Here is a 10,418-nt window from a genome sequence, read left to right on the forward strand (position 1 = left end):
CTTGATTTGATGTGGGGTCATAGATGTGCCTGAGGCTTTCTCTGCAGAGCAACTGTGGCAGAAGCAATGGCCATTACACTTCTCCCAGCTTCCTGTTCTCAGTACTGTCACCCTCCGGTGAGAATACTTTGCTCAGAATCCTGGAGAGAAGATTTGTCCCTCCCACCTCAGCTGGGTGCATGTTTGTGAATCAGGAAGGAGGCTGAGAACTTCCTATCTGTTCCGTAGGTGACTGAATGTTTATGATACCATCACTGTGAGAATGGGCCTTTCCCATATCGAGAGATCTTCAGGCTAATACTACCTGCCACATCCATTTTGTCTTGAAAACAAATCTCAGTGAGGAAGGTTATCATGGAGCTCTTTAACCAATCCCCTCATATGTCCATCACAACAAAGAAAAACCAATTAGGCTTTATTCCGTGCTTGCCTAACCATCACTGAGGAAAGAAAAGAGCTGACAGGATTAGGGATGCACTGGGATAGAGGAAAATGGCTCTATTTCAGAATCCTTACCTAGAAGAAGTACCCTTTTTAATTATTTTGGTTTTCAGTGACAGTAACACTGTAAAGGGACAGGACTTAACACTTGAACTGCCTAAAGCATAGTTTGAGTGACTCATCTAATGCATTCAGTCTCTTTCTACACCAACACTTTCTAATTATCTGACACTGAATTTTCCAAATAATACTGTATACTTATTAATTTTCTGCAATGAATTTAATTAAAGAAGCCCGTTTTACTCCCCCAGAGGAAGAAGCTGAGTTAATGTGTGCTATGAGGAGAAAAACAGTTTCTTCAAGCATACAGCAAGATTCCTGCTTGCAAAAACTTTAGCCAGAAGGACAGCAAGGTACAGTGAGACAAGTGGATTTCAGAAGTAATACACCATGAAAATTTTTCACTTAGCATTTTCTGGAAGTTGACTCTGGGATTTCTTATGACAACTGCAAGTGCAACATTGACCTTTCTACAGTTTTAGAGTAGCAGAGTTTAACTCTTGTTGTGAAAAGTGTTAACACTCAAGTCTTCATTAACAGAGAGTAGTGGGACCCCACAGCCACAGATAACAGGGAAAATGGAAAATACATTTCTGAAATCTGTCTTTGAATATGTTACATTCTTGTTAGCTGTTATGTAGAGTTAACCTTACTGACTTAGGGATCAAAAAGAAGCATTTCTGATATTTTTCATCGCAGTTTAATCAGTCAGGAGGAAAGGATGCAGGGTTCTGTTCCTCCCTTACTAACTGAATCTGTGACTTCCCAGAAGAGATGTGGAAGGAGGCAGGGGAACAGTTGCATTGTGCCTGTAGCTTTAGTCAGGGCCAGGCACATTTATGCAGTAGACAATTTCTTACTGACAAAGCACAAGGAATCAGAATACAGCATGATTTTGTGAGACTTGTTTGAGTTTACTCATGACAAATAATGACAGCTTTATGAAAACAAGCACATCATTTTTGAAGTCATTAGGCTTCAAGTATTCACATTTTCCCATATGGGTCTAACCACCATTTTATTTACAGAAGTACAGGAGAGAGAAATAGCTATGTGCATACATTGCAGCATGCACTTATGGCCAAAAGTTTTCAACAGAAACCATTCATGTGGTGCACCAGAGCGCAGCTATGGCTATATGACCTTAGAGGTTCTAGGAGGCTCATCTATTTCTTCTGGAGGAAGAGCCTCCAGGGGTTTTTGCAATAGGCTTTCAACTTCTGATTAGGAAAGATTTTGAGCTTGTGCAACTCTCAGTGAAGTAGCTGGTGTTTCCAGGTGCTCAGTACTATTCTGATTTCGAGCTTAGCTAGATTTTGGGGTAGCCTGGCTCTTTTTATTTATGTGCATATTAATGAGGATGTTCTGGCTGGAGATTTTTTATTCCTTTCTATGAACATACCTGCATTTTTATAACAAGACGTGTCCTGTAAATTAACAGATAAATGTTTCTTGTGGTCGCTTCAAATACTCCCCATGGTTCACAGTACAAAAATGTGATGGTTTGTAAACCAAGTGCCTGCCTAATTCAGCTTGCTTTCTCAAGTCTCTCCTGCTGTGGGAGGGCATTTTTTGGGCCACCTACCAAGCTGCATTTTTATTGTTATTAAATGCCTTCATCCCTAAGTGCTAGAAATCGATCTCCTTTAATTCCAGACACTAATACCTCTGGAGAAATTCTTCTTCATATTAATTCAAAACAAGAAGAGGCTAGATAAAAAAAATGGCTAAGTATGAAGAGTCTGGTTATGCAGCTGAGCCCCCAAGAGTGTGTAAGAAAATATAATATTATAGTAAAGAGACCACTTCACGTCACCATTGCTCACCCCCAAAAGGGGACAGAATTACCTAATATTGTGCTGTAAACCATATACCATTAGTTGGCAATAGGGATTTCTCTCTAGCTTATACAGTAGTTTTGTACTCTTAAAGGAAAATGACCTGCACAAGAGCAAAACAGGTGGTGGAATAAAAAGCAAAGAGATAGCTGTCTTTGATAAGATAACTGGCTAGAGCTTGTTTATCACAAGTTCAGAAAATTGTTAGATAAGGTGTCACAAGGTGATTAGTGGAGGAATCATAACGGTGACTGAGTGGGGGGACAGCAACAGGTGCTGCTGAAAGTTGAAATATTATGCTGAAAGGAAGCTTTTCTCAGAACTGATCTTCTCTTCATCATTGGCCTTGGCCAAATGATTGACATGTCCTGATGAAAGGTCCAAAGCTGAGAGGCATTTTCAGCATAGAGATGCTTCCAGTACAGAAATGGAATTATTGTGCAATAGTCCAAAAGCCTGTTAGGACCACTCCTGAAGCTGCACATACAATTCCACCATCCATCCCAGAGGGATGGGTACAAAGGGAGCTGAGCACAGAAAGGTACTAGGGTGACCAGTGACATGGGGAATGTGTTTTGCAGGATAATAAGAAATTTGCTAGTTTAGCCAGGCAAAATTAGGAAAGAGGGGATATTATTTCTGTCTATAAATACATCAAACTGCAAAACTCTCAAGAGAGAGAACAGCTATTTAAGCTTAAGGAAATGTTGGCACAAGAACAAACGGGTATAAACTGGCTGAGAATAAATTAGACTGGAAAGTAAACAAAGGTTTCTAGCCATCAGAAAGAGAAGTGAGATTCTATAATATACTTCCAAGGGAAAAGAAGCAGAATAAATTTTAAGATGGAACTTGATCTTTTATAAAAGGTCTTCTGTGATGGAAGAGAGTAGACTGCATGACCAAGGAGTCTCTTCCAATCTGTACTCCCACTCTACTCCCCTTTCCTCACCCTGTACTGTGCTACTTCTCTTCCTTGGTACCCTGAGCTCCACCTGCTCCTGCTCTGAAGGCACCATGGATCCCTTATCAGAATTCTGCACTGCAATAGGTTGTTTTTAGTCCTCCCCGTATCTCTCTATTTTTTTTCCTTGCCAAGCTTGCTGGGCTGTAATGTTTCCTTTCGTGTAATCCATCACAGACACAATGTCGCTTGTGCAAATTAAAATGCACCTTGGAATAATAAAAAAGGGTGGTTTTTTTTTTTCTTCCTTCCCAGCAGCAGTTCCTCAACATAAACCATTTGTCTCTGGAAAGAAATTCAAGAATGTTAACCCTGTGTATGCTCCTATAGGGTACACAGCACCTCCTGTGGGAACAACACTTAAAGGACACCTTGCAGTTGTTGACCTTGCAGATGTGGACCTTGCAGATAGCTGGAACTGTACCCACTACTTTTCTGTGAAAACATTGGTGATAGGGTCCAGTGCAACAAATTAGAGATGCCCCATGTCAGGACAAAGAGATACAATCCAGAAAAACTACATAGCAAACCTTGTGGTGCTCCACAGAGCTCAAATGGTCTGAGGTGAACGTTGTACATTGGGACCTTTAGAAGCAATAGGAAACTATATGAAACTATAGGAAACTATATGAGTGACAGAAGAGCCACCAAGCTATCCTATACTGCTGTACAGTTCTGGAGGCTATAATTGGCTCATGGATCAGGCACTGGTCACTTGTGATATAGAAATAAACTTACAATGAACTATTGCTGAATGAATTCCATCCTTGATGAGATGCTGCATGTAAAAGGTTATGTCAAGGACAGAATTTTATATTTCTTCCTTCTTTCATTTCGGGGGAGGGTGTGAATTTCTCCTCAGTGGCATATAAATTCCATTAAGGTAAAGATGCATTTTAAAAATCCGTTTTATGTGGTAAGAAATGTCCAGAGTTGGACTGAGAGGTAGGCAGGCACTAGAGGATTTGAGTGCTTGGCCATAGAGACGGTGTGGCATTGCACAGCCATCTAGGCTGCAATAACATGGGAATAGTAGTGTGGACAGTAGACCAAGATGGACTACATTCCCTGTGGAGAAGCACTGGTGCTTTGATAGAAGATGCTTTCACCAGGTCATTATTGAGAGATAGGACGTCTTCATTATTTGTGGCATAGGCTTTTGGCTTATGGTTTCAGCTTTTGTGCATCCTAGATTTTGTTCAGACAAGATGGAAGATTTTTCTTACTTCCCCAAAAAACTGTTTCACCCCAGACTTTGACTCCCATCACAGATGTTGTTTTATTTACTATCATAGTAAGAGGGCCAGTGGGTCACCTGATACTCCCACAGGGTCAGTATTCTTTACTCTCCAGTTCCTCTCTTTCTTCCTGTTTTCCAGTTCAGGAGCTTACTAAGCTCTTCACTGTGTGATCTTACTGGAAACTAATGTTTGTGTTAGTGCGGTAACACATACATGGCTTTCATGTCAGGCACAGGGCTGGAATCATCCACTTCAATGTGGGGAGAAAGCACGGCCCCAAAACAGGAGCTAGACTAAGCCATGCAGGATGCAGAAAAGACAGCTGGTGTGTGAGAGAAAAAGAGGGCCAAGCTTGGCTGGAAAAAAGCAATTCAAAGCTTCAGGTGTTCAACAGAGGGGATATCTTTATTGTTCTTTATTCTTACTTGAAGTAGCAGTAGTGGTTAGACAAATGAGCATGAGTTCAACAGTTCAAAATGCACAGGCATACTGAACATTGCTAGCTAGGCTTCCAAAGGAAGCTCTTCTCTCTTTGGGATAGCCTGGTTTTGTCCTCACTAATTCCAGCTCTTTTTTTTTTTTTTTAAACTGAGCCGTAGAGGCTGGATAGGTGGCTGGAACTCACTCTGTAAAGTAGCAAATTCTATTTCTATATCGTGTTTTGTCTCAGTAGCAAGGCTGTTCTATTTTTCAGTTTCACCAGGGGTCCCAAACAAATGACATAAAACCCTGTGGGATTGTTGCTTTTGAATTTTTTTTTCCCCAGTTCTCCTTACTGTGAGTCTTGCTGTTTCCAAGCTTCATCATTATAATCTGAAAATAATAATTCCAAGTTCAATCTCTTCTCAAAATATTTGTTGCAAAAGAAATAGTGCTGTTTTCTTACAGTGTGATTGTCTTTCTTAAGCTCCCTCTTATAATGCAAATTTCATAATTTAAAGAACCACCAATTTTCTGGTAATCTTTCTATCTCCAGTGGTTACAGAGAAGATTTAAATTCCCTTAAAGCCCAACTTCCAAAGGAAACAAGGCTTAATTGATCACACTGTTTGTCCATGAGAGTCTTTTTCTGTCTATTTCACACATTCCTCACAGTAAGTTTTGTATTGAACCTCTCACCCATAAGTAAATATACCTGAAAGAGATGCAGGGATCTTAAATGTGCTAGGTCCCATCAATTTCCCTGGACAGAGATGACAATTTTTCAGTATCAGAACTGAGTGAAAGATTCCTAACCTCACCACTTGCTAGGTAGACAAAAAGTCCTGAAAAGGGGATGTATGAACATCTTAGTTGTGGGGAAAACTCTGATTGGAGTTTACCTGTTTTTATATGCAGCATAATAAATTCAGCACAAGACACAGATCTCTAGGAAGCTGGGATTCATTCATCCCCCTGCTCACAAAGCTACTTGTCATGGGTTCAGTAGGTGCTTTTAGGATTCCCCAGACATGCTCAGTTGAGTTCTACCTGGTGTGTGAATTTGTACGTTTCTTTCTATTGCTTTCTTCTAGACTGAACTTGCCCTTTCCCCTGAATACTCACACTTCCCCCATTTTGCTTGTGCTCTTAATCATAGGGTGTCTTTAGCAATGCATTCTGTTTAAGTGTCTGTGTCCATGGTCACCCTTCACAGGGTGAAGGAAGGGAAGTAGCCAGCAGTCCTCGGATCCTAAAGAAGACAAGTCCAAGCTGATGTGGCAGAGTCTTCCTGCTTGAGGGGGCCTTACAGAGTTGTTGTCTGCAATGAGATGAGGGTGCCTGCCTAGTTCATGGACAGTTAAATATGTGGGTTGCTGTGCTGGTTTGGGCTGGAGTAGAGTTAATTTTCTTCACAATGGCTGGCATGGGGCTGTGTTTTGGATTTGTGCTGAACACAGGTTGATAACAGAGAGGTGTTTTTGTTATTGCTGAGCAGAGCTTACACAGAGCCAAGGCCTTTTCTGCTCTTCATACTGCTAAGCTGGTGAGGAAGTTGGGAGGAGACTCAGCCAGGACAGATGACACCAACTGATCAAAGGGATATTCCAGACCACATGACATCATGCTCAGTATTTGAAAGGGGGGGAATAAAGAGGAAGGGGGCGTGGAGGCGGGGGGAGGATGTTCAGAGTGATGGTGTCTTCTCAAGTCACCATTACGTGTGATGGGGCCCTGCTCTCCTGGAGATGGCTGAACACCTGCCTGCCCATGGGGAGCAGTGAGTTGATTTCTTGTTTTGCTTTGCTTGTGTGTGTGGCTTTTGCTTTTCCTGTCAAACTCATGAGTTTTTTCACTTTTACTCTTCTGATTTGCTCCCTGATCCCACTGGTGATCTCCGTGATCACACTGGGGGAGTGAACAAGTGGCTGCTTGGGGCTTGGTTGCTGGCTGGGGTTAAATCATGACAGTTGCTAAAAGCTTTAGATCAGCTTGAGAGAGAGCATTTGCTAAAGAAGGAGATTGCAAACAGTATGGAGAATAGGGAGTTGAGAAAGCCTATATACGAATCCTTGCTCTGTTTGGCCTTGGAAGCTCCCTTCCCTTGCAGAGTCTGTTTCCCCAGATGCAAGCTAAGAACAGTAACAGCTATCTGTGTCTCTTGCCAATAGTGGAGTAAAATGAGATGTGCTTGCCAGTAGAAGGATCGCAGAGTATTGTTCCTGTTCTCTTAAAGAGAACTGGGACTTTAGCAGGATCTACTTTCACTGGAGTTTAGCAGGAATGACTTTCCAGTGCCACTTAATATTGAGAGGAATGATCTGTCAGAACAGCAGTGCTTGAAAGTCCTTCCTGGGTCACACACACAGGTTAACTGGGTGTCATGTTTTCTGTTTGGTTCAGTGTGTGAACAGGGCCAACTTGGGCCATAGAAGGAGACAACAGGAAGCTGGTAAAGGCAAAACTGGGCATGATACCCCATCCCATTCTTAATTCTATGCTGACCAATAACCTTTTCCTCACTACCAAGGCTTGGACTACAGCAAGGGCAGCTGCACTGAGCAGAACGCTAATTCATCAAACCTGCTCCTCAGGAAGCCTGACTGAGGTGATTGCTTTGGAAGCCTTGCTTTCACTAGTTACTGCCATTGCCCTGGTGGTCTCCTCCTGTGAAGATGAGGTAAGCCCCAGGAAGGGATTTTTATGCTCCTCTGCAGGAAGGCAAAGCTTTGTGTGGAGTCTGAATCTGGGGGAGCACTGAATGGTATTGGACACTGTGTACTACTTTTTCCAATCTGTCTTAACAGCAGTGTCCCATAGTACCCTTTGATAATTACTAGGGCAGTGTGAGAAAGTTCACGATCATCTAGAGCTCTGTGATCCACATCCTCTTACAGGTCTTCTGCACTGGCATCCAGTGCTGTCCTGACCCTGTCTATTGAATTCAATGCTCTGTGGAGCAGCTGAAGTTCTTAGCTAATTGAAGAGAAATTATTACCTCTTTCTCCCCTGCCCTTTTCTGCAGCAACCCAGGGAAGATGAATTGGTCTGTTAATTCAGAGCAGAAGTAACTTGATTGTTGTGTGCTTCTCTGGAAAATGACCATGCTGCCCTGTGCCCATGTCTTGGTGTTTGTTGGTTTCATTGCTCTGACAGCATGAAAGATGTTTGGTTTTGTTCTATTGCTGTTATCATTTATCATCCTCTTGTAAAGCCAGAACCCGCTGCTCACCCATCCTCCCTCTATGGTAGGTTTTCTGCTTCCCCTCCACTCCTGTCCTGGTAGGGAAACTGCTGGTATGCCAGAAACAAACTGTCTGTCCACTGAAGAAAAGACACAGGATCCTTTTTGCTCCCTGAAATGACCGTTGTGATCAATGGTGATGGTTTGACTGGGTTTTGGGTTTTGGAGGAGCAGCTCCAATCATGGAGTGGAGAGCTGATAGTGACCTTATTTTATCCCATAAAGATGGTAGTTGGTCCTGAATGCAGGGCACTGTTATATAGCTGGTGCCTGTGGAAGGACATAATCATTCAAATGCTAGAGATGGTGAATGGGATGCAGTGTGAAAAATCCCTATCCTTCGGCTGAGTAAATATCTCAATGCTGCTTGGGTTGTAGCATGCATGTGTCAGAGCTGTGGAATATGTGGGGACAGCACATACCTGAAAGAGCATCCTGCCATCTTCTGTCTTGTATCCATGTCCCCAGATAATCCATAGGCAGCCCTCTAACTGCAGATCAATGGTACATCAGTTTCTGTGGACAAGCTGAAACAATTCAGAGGGAAGCAGAAATATCTGATAGGACTTGGAGATGACAGGATGAAGGAAGGAGACTTACCATTCACCCCTTCCTTCTCTCTGGCAATGTTTTCAGATACAACAGCCTGAAGCCTACAAAAATATAGTCTGGAACTAGAGGTATGCAGCACACTGCTACTGTTTGTGGTGTTAATATCGACTGTGCTGAAGGATTTGTTTCTCCTCCCTTCCCTGTCTCACTCTTCATTCAGCAGTAATGATTAAGTCTCATCTCCAGAAGCCTACAAACATTGTACTGTGTTTCTAGAAATATTGTGTACACCCTGTACAGGACTCCTCACCCACCTTGGAGAGCCAGGCTGCGATGGTAAGACTGCATGCAGAAGGACCAGCTCTGTGAGGTTTTTAATGATGTGAGCTCTTTTTGTGGGAGGACTGGGTCTGGTGTCCTCCTAGTGGTTTAGAGGGGCATGCATCACAAATCTGCAGCTGGGATGGTGGCACCTTCTCTGATGTCAAGTTCCTTGTGGACCAGGGTAGCCCTATGCTTTCTATGTTTTCTAGGAAAGCAGAAGTTACTCTTCACTGTCTGGTATATCTGGACATTACTTCTTATGTGAACTCTCTGTAATTCTGTATTGCTTGCCAGCCAGACATGTACTTGTGAGAATTGTTGCATCAAATTGGCTTCCTAACACAGCACTAGCTCTGTTCTTGCTAGACTGAGAAGGATTTTGATAGGTATTGGACCTCATGCAGAAGGCCACTTTGATATAAAATCTTCCTGTAAGCGGAATGATCTCATTCCATGGGCAGGCCATCATCCTTTTCTATACATCTGCCAGAGTTGCCAGCACTAGACTCTTACTATCCTTATTTATAGAGCAATATAAATGTTCTGAGCATTTTACAGATACATGAGAAGATTCTCCCTCTTCAAGATGCTGACAGTATCTCATATACATTGGAGAGATGGGACAATAACTCAAGTTCTGAGGAGGGCCAACATGGTGCAAGAGGAGCTCAGAGCAGAAGTCTGCAACAGGAGGCTGTAAGAGGAAAGATATTGGCAACAATTTGGCGCAGGAAGCAGGTGTGGGTGATGTGGCCAAGGTTATGGTGAGAGAACCTCAGAGGAGGTGGCAAGGTAGAAGTCTTAGGACTTGACTAGTAAGAGAAGAGGGAACTAGTGGGCAGTAAAACTGCTATTGATGAATGGATTAAAACCTACCTAGCAAGCAGTGCTCCATTTCTTTTCTGCTCTCAGCACTGAGAAGATTGAGAACTTCTGCACCCTCCCCACTCTCCTTCTACTACCCTGGCTGCTGAGAAAGAGAGGGAATGATGTTAATGACTATCGTTAGCAGTACTTATAATTCATCTGCCAGAATGGGACAAAGGCTGAAGTTCACTTGTAGTTGGTACAATGAGAGTTGTGGTGTTTTTTCCGTGGTGACTCTTGGGGTCTGTGTGCAATGTGTTTCGCTCCTCCTTCATGACATGCTGAACAAATCCTTCATTGTTTCTATGCAACTCTAGTTTTTAGTGTCAACTTGTGGGTCCCTAGGCTGGATGCACACCCCTGTTCTAGGTACATATAAGCTTAACAGCAGTGGAGTTGCATGGTTTTTTTACCTCTCCTTTATGGATTCATGTTCCCCTGTGACTACAAACCACAAGTCAGCAATG

Source organism: Corvus moneduloides, chromosome 6 (genome assembly GCF_009650955.1).
Source record: "Corvus moneduloides isolate bCorMon1 chromosome 6, bCorMon1.pri, whole genome shotgun sequence".
Lineage (NCBI taxonomy): Eukaryota > Metazoa > Chordata > Aves > Passeriformes > Corvidae > Corvus > Corvus moneduloides.